This window comes from Eptatretus burgeri, chromosome 1, assembly GCF_056783735.1.
Source record: "Eptatretus burgeri isolate ZD-2024b chromosome 1, Ebu_testis_v1, whole genome shotgun sequence".
NCBI classification, from domain to species: Eukaryota; Metazoa; Chordata; class Myxini; order Myxiniformes; family Myxinidae; genus Eptatretus; species Eptatretus burgeri.
The window spans coordinates 51819071-51834158 of NC_140961.1; the positions used below are offsets into that span (position 1 = coordinate 51819071).

General features: G+C 44.6%; 2 long non-coding RNA genes across 3 annotated transcripts in view; one reads left to right on the forward strand and one right to left on the reverse strand.

The window, feature by feature from the left end:
* LOC147034478 (uncharacterized) overlaps positions 1-15088 on the forward strand; it is a 280443-nt gene that overhangs the window by 203476 nt on the left and 61879 nt on the right. The window lies entirely within an intron of this gene.
* Positions 168-15088, reverse strand: part of LOC147034479 (uncharacterized) — a 24795-nt gene continuing 9874 nt past the window's right edge. Inside the window, exons 3-4 of the long non-coding RNA XR_015059936.1 lie at positions 565-678; positions 168-313 (exon numbers count right to left, since the gene is read on the reverse strand). This is a non-coding gene — a long non-coding RNA (uncharacterized LOC147034479). The remainder of the gene's footprint in view (positions 314-564; positions 679-15088) is intronic.

Genomic DNA, 15088 nt, shown 5'->3' on the forward strand with positions numbered 1-15088 from the left:
ATTTTCTTGTCATTTGTCACTGGTAATATAATTCCTTGTCGTAATACAAGGTGATCCAAAAAGACCCGAATAACTTTGGCTGTTAATATATTCAGAACCACAAATAATACAATGATGCCCTTTAGTTTCGATGATACAAGAAACTCACTAAGTTTTGCACACACCATCAATACACTTCAATGCGAGTTCTGTTTTTCGCACACAGAACATCAAGGTGGGACACAAGTTCTTGCCATGTTCGGCTCAGCATGTTTGCGTCCACCAATGCGCATTTCGCTGTGATCCAAGAAAAATATCCTGCAGATTTGCTACCCTGGTGATGGAGACAACATTATTGACAACACCCCACAGAAAAAAAAGTGGTAGTTGGGAGTCTCAGTTCTCTGGATGCACATCAAATTGAATTTTCTGAGACTTTGTTGAAAAGATTCACACACTCGTTCAACGTCTACTGGACTTGTGCTCGGTTGACCGGTACTTTTCTGTTTCTGAAAACTTCCAGTCCCCTTAAACCTCTCGTACCACTCTCTGATACTAGTCTGCAAAGGCGGATTCCTTCCATACCTTGTATGGAAATTATGCTGAACTTGCTTGTCAGATCTCGTTTTGATGAACCATTCGACGCACTGAGCTTTCTACTGTGGAGTCACCATTTTCTTTTACATTAAACCACCAGACCTGAAAAAAAAAAAAAAAAAAAAAAACTTTATGAGTTTCAGTATCATATAAAACAAAGGGTATTGGTGTATCATTTGTGGTACTAAATAAACAACCAAAGTTGTTCATGTCTTTTTGAAACACCCTGTAACACCCCACACGTAGCACAAAGCAGGGTGAGCAATTGGTTCTCGCTGTCTATCAGTCAATCAGTCGATTTATATAATCGAGGAACTACTTAATTGCAATTGAATTATATATTTTGAACACGATACAACATGAATCGGAACACAAACCCGCAGTTCAGCAATACTTTGATTCTGAATTTGACAAATTGTAGTCTTGTCCAGGGCGCACATGCACACTCACAGTATAACAATCACTTCGGTCTGTCTACCTATCTGGCAGTCAAACAAAATTGAAAATAATTCCAAATAGGAAACTCACTGTTATTAGGGATATCATAAAGGACACAAATAACAGGCGGAGAAAAACTAATTTAACGTGTTAAATAAGGTGGTGTGAAAAAGGTGCGTCAACAATGGTAAACTTACTACTAAATATTATTTGTTACAGCTTTCAAGCTTTTATTTTATTTTGTTGAATTAAATACTTGAACAATACAAATTGCCTTGTTTGCACTTCCAAAAACCTCCAGTTTAACAGTACAAAAATTTTCACCGTCTCAACCAAACAAATTTGCCACAAGCTCTTAGGGCAGAGTATCAGCAATATTTAGCTTTGGACTGTTCCATTTGACCCATCAGCTTCGTATGGTTGCCATCATGCTTGTTATTCAAAGTTCACAATTAAAGCCGGTATAGATCGTGCTTGGAAACACAAAGGAAGAGTTTAAAAGACCCTTCCCATTAACTTTTTCTGAAGATTGAGCAGGGTAAGGTGTTCTTTGAACTCTCAAGTGAGAAACATGATTTCAAAATATTTTTTATACACAAGCAAGGTTATGTATGAGCAGTGATGTCTGTGTATGTGTGTGTGTGTATGTGTATGTGTATCTCCAGAACTAATATACAAAATTATTTGTTCTGGGGGAGTGGGGGTAATTGTGGAGGGTGTTTTTAACCAAGATCAGTATTACAGTCATTATGTGGACCACATAAAAAGAAAAACAGGAAAGACAGTGTTCGTTCTAGAGGGAAAGGTACACAGTGAAAAAGGAGGAAAATTATGTACTGAGTGTTGACATCATCACAGGTAGTAACTGGCATAGATCTGGTGGTCATACACCTTCCTTCAGTAAACATATCACAGGTGGAAGCATTCAAATCACAAAGCTGTGGTTTCGCAACGTGGTGATCCAAATTTCCCTCGCTGGTTTGAAATGGCTGGGCTTGTGAACCATGTGAGGTTTTGCTCAAGCAGAGAATTAAATATAACATGTGGAAGGTGAGAAACATGAATAAACGGGTCGTGAAAGATAGGACCAACAATGCATAATGAGATTCGTCTTCATTTCAAACCTTTCCTCACACCTCTGCACACCACTTCAGTCATGAAACGGTCACATACAAGTACACGACATGAATGATTGAGCGTACTAGAGTAGTTCACTATGAGGCGCGAGGATGTCGAATAACACATATGGCGGTAGCCTGGGTTTGAATCTGAGCCCAGCTATAAACTGTCATCCCGGTGTTTCACAGGCAGGGCGATTCATCAATGTGTGTGCACCTTCCGAGGGACGTTAAACTGGTGTCCCTTTTGCCAGCATTAGCTAGTGCACAATAACGTTTCCATGGTGTCCTTCATGAAGTGTCGGCGAGCTATCCCCGGCATCCTGAACAAATTGCAAAATCCTGCCCTAACTACTGCTGGGAGAGGGATGGCAAACGGCCCTGCATGACTACTGGCAAAGAAACTGCTTTGGCAGAACCAATTTGCAACTGGTCCAGACGGAATCAGCCCACTTGTCCTAAAAACCTGCTCCTCTGCTCTTGCTCACCCTCTCTCTGTTCTGTTATCCCTCTCATTTGCTCAAGGTCATCTGCCATCTGTTTGGAAATCAGCAAACATTACTGCCCTGCAAAAAAGGTGCAAAAACAGATCCATGCAACTACAGACCGATCAGCCTTCTCCCAATCATCAGCAAGGTTATGGAATCCATCATCGCTTCAGACATTAAATATAGCCTGGTGTTGGCTCGGTGGTTAGGGTGGCGGCTTGGGATCCTGGGGTCCTGAGTTCAAGCCCCGTCGGCCGCTGAATTAATACACCAGGGGGTTGACTCAGCCTGTCATCCTTCCGAGGTCGGCGAAATGAGAACCAGTTCCGGTGTGTGTACTGGTAGAGGGGCACTGCATCAGCGACACAGTCACGCTTCAATAAATGATAGCTACCCCGGCAGCTAAACTGCCATACGACCACCACCACCAGACATTAAATCCTTCCTCTTCTCCAATGGCCTGATTTTCAATCATCAATTTGGTTCAGACCAGGTCACTCTACCTGCTATTCGTCTATTGTACCTGCTATTCGTCACTCTACCTGCTAGGCAGTTCTTTCATTCGTCCTTGTGTAGTTAGACCTCTCCTCATGTCTTGTGGGTTAACCGGATGAAAGTGCATTGCAGGGGTCTAATATTTAGGTCTTTTCAATATATCTCTATCTCCTATTCTGATTTCTACTCCAACCCTTTCCTTTTAGCCATGATAGCAGCAAGCGAGCACACATGCCATGCAAAATGTGATGAGTAATATATGCTGCTTCTGCTCTCCCAACAATGGATGGAGGTCCTCAATGTCGGACAAGAAATCAGAGACATATCGCGTGGTTTTGACACGGTCGGGCACCCTACACTGCTCAACAAACACTCTTCCGATGGTATCCAAGGCCATCTCCACTCATGGCTTGCAGACTTCCTCTCCTGTCGCAGTCAACGTGTGGCCCTAAATGGAGTTCTTTCATCCCCTCTTCCTGTCCAGGCTGGAGTTCCTCAAGGCAGTGTTCTGGGCCCTGTTCTTTTTCTGGTTTTCATCAATGATCTCTCTCACTCTCTGGAAAATCCTCTTTATCTCTATTCTGATGACTCCACCCTCTGCCGTACCATTTGTCATCCCTCAGACCAGCAAACAGCAGCTTCTTCGCTCACTGTAGATCTGGGTAAAATCACAAATTGGTCCACCACGTGGAACATGTCTTTCAATCCGGACAAATCTCACTCTCACTATGTCTCTTCGAAAGGACCGTTTGGAACCCCCCCTCCCTCCCTCCCCCATCCACTTTCACAACAATCCTCTGAAAGAAGTCCTTTCTTTCAAGCTTCTAGGTCTCACTATCTGCCATGATCTTTGCTGGGAAAGCCACATTAACCAACCTAGTCTCCAAAGCCAGTTTCCGACTGGGAATCTTCCGTCGTGCAAAGTCCTTCCTCGACCCACCTGAGCTCTTGACCACATCCTGACCTGACTTTCGTCCATAGCCTGATGGAGTACTGCTCTCCCCTGGGCTGGTGCTCCTGCCTCTCACCTTTCTTGGCTTCACGCTGTGGAAACCCGGGCATTTTGGATCATTGGTATCTCCCGCGATGAGGCTGAGTCTTTGGGCTTCTTACTCTCTCACCGCAGGCAGGTCAGTAGTCTTTGTCTTCTACCATCTCCTCTCCATTCTCGCCCCCTCTGCTGTCTCTGATTTGTCCCCACCATATTTCCGCAGGGCACTCAAGGTCTGCCAACAACCTCCTTCTGGTAAAACTACCAAAATCACGAATCACTGCTCACCTTCACTCTTTCATTCTTCTTTTTTCCCAGTTTTGGAATAAACTCCCACACTCTGTTCAATCCCATTCTTCCCTCCAGGCCTTCAAAACAGTTTTTCACCACCATCTCTTGTCATCCCCCATCCAAATCCCTGATCTTTTCTACCCGTTAATCCACCCCAAACCGACTTCCTTTAAATTCCCTGCTTTCCTTCCTGAAAGTCCCTGTAATGTCCATCTTGTATACCCCGTGTCCCTCTCCCTTCCACAGATCTCCTAATGTCTCTGTTCCCCAGGGTTTTGTCCTTCCCACTCCCACCCCTCTTGTCTCATGCCCCCCTTGCTGTGCGTTGTGTGTTAGCTCTCATATGAGCCTCGACAAGGTTTCTAAAATAAATTTAAAAAATGCTCTGGAAGAGGAGTATGGTACATATATATATATATATATATATATATATATATATATATATATATATATATATATATATATATATATATATATATATATATATATTTGCGGTTCTTCAAAACCACATGCCATGAAGGCAATGGCACCCAACATACAGTGATCCCCAGGCAGTTCTTTCATTCGTCCTTGTGTAGTTAGACCTCTCCTCATGTCTTGTGGGTTCACCGGATGAAGTGCATTGCAGGGGTCTAATATTTAGGTCTTTTCACTGTATCTCTATTCTGATTTCTACTCCAACCCTTTCCTTTTAGCCATGATACAAGCAAGCGAGCACATATGCCATGCAAAATGTGATGAGTAATATGCACACTACGATTCCTCCCGTGGCTTGGACCCACCACACTCCCTCCATTAAACACCACACAACTCACGCACGGGCACCACGCACCATTATTTCATTTAAAATCTGTGCACCAATTTCCAACTGGCATCTCACCTTGCTTCACACCTCGCTCACCAAACCTCACCATTTCGACCACAAATGCCTCCCGCACACGGAAAAAGTATTCCCACGCCTCCTCATACCTTTGAATCACTACAATTCACCACGATACAGAGGAGAGCTACACGACTCAGACTGACCTCAGACAGCGCGATGCGGGGCCGGGCAACCGATGTTAATAGATCAACCACATCTCACAGGAGATGTCCAGGGTGGGCACGCAGAATTGATATGAGCCAAGTCCAGTCGCCAGAACATGGCAAGACGGGTGGCGAGGAGGGTCGCAGGAAGGGCGATCTGGGAGTATGGTACGGGCCCGGGTGTGCATTTTGGCTATGACAAGGGGCCCGTGGGTGGCGAGTTTGCATTGCTATTCGGCATTCAGACTGCACTCGGAGCACGTTCAGGATCAGGGTGTCGGCTTTTACCCTATGTTGAGTCAGGAGCTCTGGGCCGTGTTGAGCCGGATGGGTGACTGAGACAGTTTCCGGCCCCGGGAGCCTGGCAGAGCATGGCTAGAGCTACTGTGACCCATTGGAGAAACAGGATTCGGGTCACAGTGCGTCGCTTTCAGGTCGTCACCCCACCCTTCGCCTGGGGCTTAAAAAAAAGGTGAAGTGTGGAGCCGTTCACCCCCTTCTTCTCTGCTCCTCTTGGCTCTTTGTTGTCTCTGCCCTTCGCTGACTCTTCACTCACTGTTGATGCGCGATTGTGAGGGCGTGCTTCTTCTTGATGACCAATGCAGAGTGCACGTTCCACAAGCCCCGGCAAAGTGACTAAGCCAGAGATCACGCGCCACATCTCGAGGTGGGAATGCTCAGGCAGAGCGTCCCACGGAGGTACACACTACACAAACAGACCTATACATGAATAGGTTAAGAATCTTTCGCCTCATGCATCTTCTCTCCTCTCTCTCTCTCTCTCTCTCTCTTCCCACCCCTCTATCCCATCTCCTTTGGATGCACAAAAGAGCATCATTACTAAATCAGAATCCCATTTTCCTCCGACACGACACCGCACCCACCATATTTTACTGCACTACACCTCTCACTCACACACCTGAGACACCACCAGTGCTCCTCCCTCCTACCTCTCCCTGTGTCCGTGTAGCCTCATCTTCTCTTTTTTCTCTCTGGGCTATGTCTAATCTTCCTCTGATTTGTGTGTTTGTATGTAATGGCACCTGTCCGAGTCCAAGTTAAGATTGTAGAAGTTATAATGGGATAAGACTGCTCTGATTGCTTTTAAAAGATTGCTTGCCTTTTGTCACACCCCACAAATTCCTTGCGATCCCCTTCTGTACATACGAATAAACCCAATTCACTGTGCCACATATCTTTCCCCACCATTGTAAATAAATGCTTGGATAGAAATGTTCGCAGCTCGTTTTCATCTTTTCCTTCATTGATCCAGCATGGTGTGTATTCTCGTCGAGCTGGGGCGTTATCTCCAAACGATCTGTTTTCGAGCCAGTACGTTCTTGGCATTTACGCTTGGCTGCGCCTGATCTGGTAAGGTGATCCGGATTGAGCAAGGTGTACCGAGGGCATGCCCCCCGGTAATTAAACCATGTGACCTCGAGGTAAACGGTATGAGACGGAGGACCCAAAGTCACGTGGTCGAGTTATTGGCATTCACGGCCAATTAGCGACCCACCATGTCACAAAGTTATTCATGTGCGACGGTTTGCGATTCCAGAGAGCCTGGTGGGAACCCAAGGTAGCTCACCCCCTTGTGGTCTTCTTGCTCCCGACCCCTGGTCCGCAAAAATATAATAAAGAAGGACCCACCCACATCTCTCACCTGAGAATGGAGGGAATAGCTAATCAGCTCTCACCGAATCAAGTGAACCCAGGTGGCTAGGATTATAAAAATAAATCAACACCTCCCATTCTCCTCAAACCAAACTGCTGTGTAAAGCAACCAAGAAGAAGGCCTCCACAAGGTAAGTGCTTTGCTGTATCAACCCTTCCCAGAGTATATATATATATATATATATATATATATATATATATATATATATATATATATATATATATATATATATATATATATATATATATATATATACATACACTCGCAAATACAACCCGTCGCTTCACTGACGGGGGGTATTAAGGAGAAGGGGAGGCAGCGGAAAGAGGAGGGAGGGGAGGGAGAGAGAGGAAGAGAAAGGAGGGGAGAGAGAAGAGGTAGGAGGGAGGGGAAGCTAGGAAGGGGGAAAGAGCGAGGAAGGGGGGGGGAAGGTGGGTAGAGCTATGCTCACGAAATGTTGCTCTACCGCAGGAGGGAGGGATGTGAGGACAGGGTGTGAGAGAGAGAGGTCGGGGGGAGGGGGGAGAGTTGTGGGAGGAGGGTGCGAGTGCATTAGGAGATAGAGTGAGGATGGTTGTGCTTAATGATTGAACACACACACAAAAAAACAAACTCATGTCAGAACAGCTGGACACACGACAACACAACAGCGTTTGTAAAGTAATCCGCTGGTACATTTGCAAAAATGTTGATGTCACAGTTCCAGAAAATTTGTGGGAAAATTAACCGAAAGTAATCACTCAAAACATAGAAGTACATTTAAAACATTTATCACTCAAAACATTGATCAGAGAACCACCTCACCGCCGTCGAGTCTGGCATTTCACTCAAGCTGACTGGCAGGGTCTCCGAGCAGCCATCAAACTCCTAGACTGGTCTCCTATCGCTACTTTCTCAAACATCAACTCATCCTGAGAATTCTTTCAAAGAAACTTGCTCTCCCTCATGTACAGATTTATCCCCTATCGTCTTCAGTTGTCCTACCCTTCCTCCCGCCCATGGTTCACTGAAGCTTGTGGTGAGGCAGTTGTCCTGAAACAACTTGCCTTTGCCTCATGGAAAGCAAACCCAACTGAGGGTAATCTCAGTTCCTTCCACAAAGCTCAGAACAAGTGTGTATCTACCCTCAGGAGAGCCAGAAAACAACATCTTTCTAATCTCAAGTCTGAACTCTCAAACCTCTCTCCCTCCTCAAAATCCTGGTGGCGTCTAATCAAATCTGTTTCTGGTGTATGTTCCCGCTCCATCCCCTCCCTTACCTCAAATGGCCGCACTGCTGATACCACACGTGATAAAGCTGAATGTCTAAACTCGGTGTTTGCAGCTAAATCTTGTGTCCAAAACCCATCACTTTCTCTACCCACCTTATCCAGTCGCACCCAACTGTCCCTGGACTCTGTGTCCTTTTCTCCTGACAAGGTGGAGAGCTTGCTGTCAAACCTCGACTCAGATTCTACAACCGGTCCAGACGGTATCAGCCCACGTGTCCTCAAAGCCTGCTCTTCTGCTCTTGCTCACCCTCTCTCTGTTCTATTCACCCGCTCATTTGCTCAAGGCCATCTGCCATCTGCTTGGAAATCAGCAAACATCACTGCCCTGCATAAAAAAGGTGCAAAAACAGATCCCTGCAACCACAGACCAATCAGCCTTCTCCCAATCATCAGCAAGGTTATGGAATCCATCATCGCTTCAGACATTAAACCCTTCCTCTTCTCCACTGGCATGATTTCCGATCATCAATTTGGTTTCAGACAAGGTCACTCTACCCTGGATATGCTACTTCTGCTCTCCCAACAATGGATGGAGGTCCTCAATGCCAGACAGGAAAACAGAGCCGTATCCCTGGACATATCACATGCTTTTGACATGGTTTGGCACCCTGCCCTGCTCACCAAACTCTTCCTATTGTATCCAAGGCCATCTCCACTCATGGCTCGCAGACTTCCTCTCCTGTCGCAGTCAACGTGTGGCCCTAAATGGAGTTCTTTCATCCCCTCTTCCTGTCCAGGCTGGAGTTCCTCAAGGTAGCGTTCTGGGCCCTGTTCTTTTTCTGGTTTTCATCAATGATCTCTCCGACTCTGGAAAATCCTCCATATCTCTTTGCTGATGACTCCACCCTCTGCCGTATCATCGGTCATCCCTCAGACCGGCAAGCAGAAGCTTCTTTGCTCACTGCAGATCTGGGTGAAAATCACAAACTGGTCCAACACGTGGAACATGTCTTTCAATCCGGACAAATCTCACACTCTCACTATGTCTCTTTGAAAGGACCGTTTAGAAAACTCCCCAATCCAATTTCTCAACAATCCTCTGGAAGAAGTCCTTTCTTTCAAGCTTCTGGGTCTCACTATCTGCCATGACCTTTCCTGGGAAAGCCACATTTCAAACCTCGCCTCCAAAGCCAGTCGCCGACTGGGAATCCTCCATCGTTCAAAGTCCTTCCTCGGCCCACCTGAGCTCCTGACCACTTACAAAGCTTTACAAAGCATGTCCTGCAATGAAGCTGAGTCTTTGGACCTCTTACTCAATCGCCACAGGTTGGTCGGTGGTCTTTCTGTCTTCTACCGTCTCCTCTCCAGCCTCGCCCCCCCCACCCTCTCTGCAATTTGTCCCCACCACATTTCCACAGGGCGCTCAAGGTCCGCCAACAACCCCCTTATGGTAAAACTACAAAAATCACGAATCACTGCTCACCTTCACTCTTTCATTCCTCTTTTTTCCTGCCTTTGGAATAAACTCCCTCACTCTATTCATTCCCATTCTTCCCTCCAGGCCTTCAAAACAGCTGTTCAACACCAACTCTTATCATCCCCCATCCACATCCTCGATCTTTTCTACCCCCTGATAATCCACCCAAGCCCACCTCCTTCAGATTCCCTGCTTTCCTTCCTGAAAGTCCCTGTAATGTCCATCTTCTATTCCCCATGTTCCCTGTCCCATCCCTCTCCCTTCCACAGATCTCCTAATGTCTCTGTTCCCCACTGTTTTGTCCTTCCCCCTCTTGTCTCATGCCCCCCTTGCTGTGCATTGTGTGTTAGCTCTCACATGAGCCTCGACAAGGTATACACAAAAAAAGAAGTACCTTCCGCTCACATACGACTTAATGATCCCATTCGAGCGTGACCATCGAAAACAAAGCGTTGCGACCACATATCATACTTAGGTACAAACAAAGAAGAGAAGAAGGCATTGCTGATTGAGGTGTTAATACCAGTGAGTTTGGACAAAACAATGCAGAAATCAAGAAAATGACCAAACACTAAGATAGTGGGGCAACTTAGCATAGCAATTGTGCATTTTGTGAGGAAAGCACCAAATTTGGCACACTAGTAGCCTATCATATTATGAACAGATTTGGATATTGGGCCATCTCAAAATTTTTGATGGCAGTGGAAAATGGCTGCCACAGCCATCAGCGGCTGAATTTGAGATGGCCCAATATCCAAATCTGTTCATAATATGATAGGCTACTAGTGTGCCAAATTTGGTGCTTTCCTCACAAAATGCACAATTGTTATGCTATATTTAGCTAAGTTGCCCCACTCAGACCTCCAGAATGAAGTGAAAAGATCCTGGAAGCTGAAGAATGTCAAAGTTGTACCAGTGATAGCTGTACCTACAGGAATGATGACAAAGAACCTCACAGAGATATTAAACATAGGGGCAGTATCCCTGGTCACTCACCTGGTAGTGGCGAGAGAAGATAACCAGGACGACCCACAAAATATATAATGGAGAAGAAAGTAAATACCTCTGGATGTTTTGTTTAATGCCATGAACAAACCTTAGTACATCACGGGTGATGAAGGTTGTGGTCAAGTTTCATCGAAATTGTGTGCAGTTTCAGAAAGGAAAGCAAATACATATTTTCAGGGGCAGCCCCCCCCCCCACCGCCCCCTCACCCAGTAGAACCACCTCAACCCCAAATTTTTTTAATGTCATGAATAAACTTTGGTACATCATGGGTGGTGAAGATGGTGGTCAAGTTTCATCGAAATTGTATGTTTCCTTTTAGAGAAGAAAGCAAATACTTATTTTGGGGGGGCAACCCCCCCTGAAAGCCAGATTTTTCTTATGTCATGAACAAACTTTGGTAGGTCATCAATGATGAAGGGTGTCGTGAAGTTTCATCGGAATTGTGAGTATCGTTTGAGAAGAAAGAAAATACCTCTTTGCGGAGGCAACCCACTTCCGAACCCCCTCCCCTGTAAGCTCCCTCTGTAGACTCCTTCAAACCTCTTCTTTTTTTATGCCATCACGGGTGATGAAGTATGTGGTCAAATTTCATTGAAATCATATGTGTAGTTTCTGAGAAGAAGTTGCAAGTATTTGTGGAAGAACGAACGAACGGACGACCCACCATCCCATTAGCTCCCTGGAACTACTTTACAGGTGTGTTAAAAACCATCCCTGGGAATATTATTACAAATGAACTTCACTTGGAAGCTGTCCAGGGTTCAGATATGACCCTGAAGCGTCCTTGACACAAAACTTTGAGAACAGAAAACTTCAAAGCTTGATCCATGAATCGTGACCCCAAACCGAAATGGAGGTGGATGCTTTGAGCCTTCCATGGGAGGACTCTATTCTACATTCTGAAACATGTATATGTAGATACTAATCAACAACACACACACACACACACACACACACACGGTAATTGTTTCACTTCCCACCATGCACACACACCTGATCTGTATCTGTTTCACTTCCTGACACATGGAGATCATATATATATATATATATATATATATATATATATATATATATATATATATATATATATATATATATATATATATATATATATATACATACACATACATACACACACACACACACACACACACACACACACACACACACACACGAGGTCCTTCGAAAAGTAACGCGACTGAGCCTGCTGTGTGCTCCACTTACACAACTTGAATGAACGGGTTGCGTCACAGTCTTTTGCAACATATATATATATATATATATATATATATATATATATATATATATATATATATATATATATATATATATATGAATGATTGGTGATGGTTGACTGCGCTCATTGTGTGATTTTTTACAGGCCGTGTTTTACACGTTGTCTAGTCTGAGTCGTCGCGCTTTGAGTCGTGAGCAGAGAGCCCATCTGAAGTTTCTTGCCAAGCTTAGCAAAACACCTTCCGAATCCTTCGCAATGCTGCAGCAAGTCTACGGGGAAGAAACGATGTCACGTACACGTGCATTTGAATAGTACAAGAGGTTCAAAGAGGGATGGGAGGAGGTTGAAGATGATCCACGGTCTGGAAGACCTTCAACGAGCAGAACGGCAGACATCATCAAGCGTGTGAAGCAGATGGTGTGCGCAGATCGTCGACTCACGGTGTGGATGATTGTTGAGGAACTTTCCATCAACAAGGACACTGTCTGGAGCATCATCATTGAAAATCTCGAAATGTGCAAGGTGTGCGCAAAGATGGTCCCCAAGCTGTTGTCCGAGGACCATAAACAGCAAAGAGTCACTGTCTGTCAAGACATTATCGAGCGCCTCGAGGACGATCCAGACCTCCTTGGGAGAGTCATTACTGGCGATGAATCGTGCATATTCGAATACGATCCCGAGACCAAATGGCAGAGTAGTCATTGGAAAAGTCTGGCATCACCAAGACCAAAGAAAGCAAGGAAGTCGAATTTGAAGGTCAAGGTGATGCTCATCGCGTTCTTTGACATCAAGGGCATCGTCCACTTCGAGTTTCTATCACAGGGTCAAACAGTGAATCAATACGTGTACAAGGAGATCCTCCGGCGCCTCATGAGATCATTCTGGACAAGAGGAGGGATCTGTGGGAGAACAACGCCTGGGTGTTCCACCATGAGAACGCCCCTGCTCACAGTGCCCTGAGCATCCGACAGTTTCTGGCGGAGAGGAACGTGCCAACTCCAGAGCAACCCCCGTATTCGCCAGACTTGGCCCCTTGTGATTTTTTCATATTCCCCAAGCTCAAGGAGGTGATCAAGGGGACCCGATTTCCTGATGTGGAGGCAATCAAAAGGGCCATGACGACGGAGCTCCGGAGGATTCCAGAAGAAGCCTTCCGGGGGTGCATCAAAGCGTGGAAGAAGAGGATGGACAAGTGTGTGAGACGGGAGGTAAACTAATTTGAAAGGAACAAGCTGTGATTTCAATATATTTTTTGGAATAAACTTTCTGTGAAGTCAGTCCCGTTACTATTTAGATGGACCTTGTGTGTGTGTGTGTGTGTGTGTGTGTGTGTGTGTGTGTGTGTGTGTGTGCGTGTATATGTATGTATATATATATATATATATATATATATATATATATATATATATATATATATATATATTGCATTGAGATTTTAAAAAACAACATATTTGGAGACATTCAATAATTACGTATGCAAAGATGTATATTTGGAACCCACCCCACCACCCATTCTCCTCCATTTTTCTTTAATCCAGCCACTACACTATCTTGGGCAGGAATTTGTCATTTGTCATTTGTAATTTGTTCAGAGTACCAGCAATACCTCATATATAGTGCTCTTCAATGAAAGATACTGATGGATCTTTAACATTCACCAAGTGATGCTAAGCTTCGTGTTGGCTTAACGGTTAAAGTGGCTGACTTAAGATTTTATGGTCTTGAGTTTGAGCCTGTCGTTCCATTGAAATAACACCGGGTAGGTTGATTCGGCCTGTCATCCCTCCAAGGTCGGCAAAATGAGTACCGGCTTCATGGTAACAAGGGCACTGCAGGAAACAATCATCTAAGCACTCAAATCAATCAATCGGATATGCAAAGCTCGTCCCATCCCAAAACGGGACGGAGCATTACGGATTCGTAACCGTTAGAACAAATTGAACGGTCATCCTGCTGCAAAACGAGCTTTTAAATGATTTGTATGCTCAAAAAGGACGAGGGTGCCTCCATCAAATCGGGACATTTTCAGTTTCAAACCACTCACATCTCCGCACCACAACAGCAAACACTGCGACACACTATTCGACACTTTCTCCCTAATTCAACTTAGTCCCCACCTGCTTTATTCTCCGGCATCCCCCACCTCTTCCAATCCACGTCCTGACCCCCCATAGCTGTCACAGATGACTGTTTTGCAATATTTATGCTAAACAAGAAAGGCATGGAGAAAAAAAAAAAGAGCCGAGAGTGAAATGATGGAAGTGCTTGTGAAGGAGGTTTGTGGAGGAAGAGGGCATGGGGGTTAAAGTGGGCATGAAGGCGATTTGACGGTGCGGGAGTTTCTTAGGGAGGGTTGGGGTGAAGTAGGGTGAAAGATTCCGACAGGCTGATTATCTCATTTTTTTCCCCCGGCATAATGTCATTTGTTCGCTCGAAGCGGGGAAACTAGATTTCCACGGCGCTTATTATGTGATACAATTTTTATATACATCTACGTTTCTTTTTTTTTTTTTCGCTCTAAAAAAAAAAAAAAAATCCTGCCTGGGTTTGAACTCGAGCTGTGCTGGAGAAAATCAAAACAATCTGGAGGAGTTAAATCTGAGAGGAGAATATGGAGTAATGCCTCTTCCTGCATCATCTGAATCCATGATGACAATCCAGAAAAACCACATCTATGTACCTATTTGGCTCAGAAGACATATATATATATATATATATATATATATATATATATATATATATATATATATATATATATATATATATATATATATATGATGATAAACACTTAAAGAGCCAACTTGCTCAAAATGTCAGTATAAAAAGAGTTTCATCAGTGGAGATGATTGGAAATTTGTCACAAAGTATGAAATGTCAACAAGCTCGGTTGATGCAGTCCAAGAACAATGCGACTAACATCACCCTTCGATACCTTGGAATATCACCACCAAGTGTGCGAAGCTTTTGATTTTGCAGTAAAGAATGAATAAAAGTTGGACCTTTTTAGAAGTTTGTAGGAATAAGAAAGTAAAGTCCAGCCTTGAGATTTCAACATC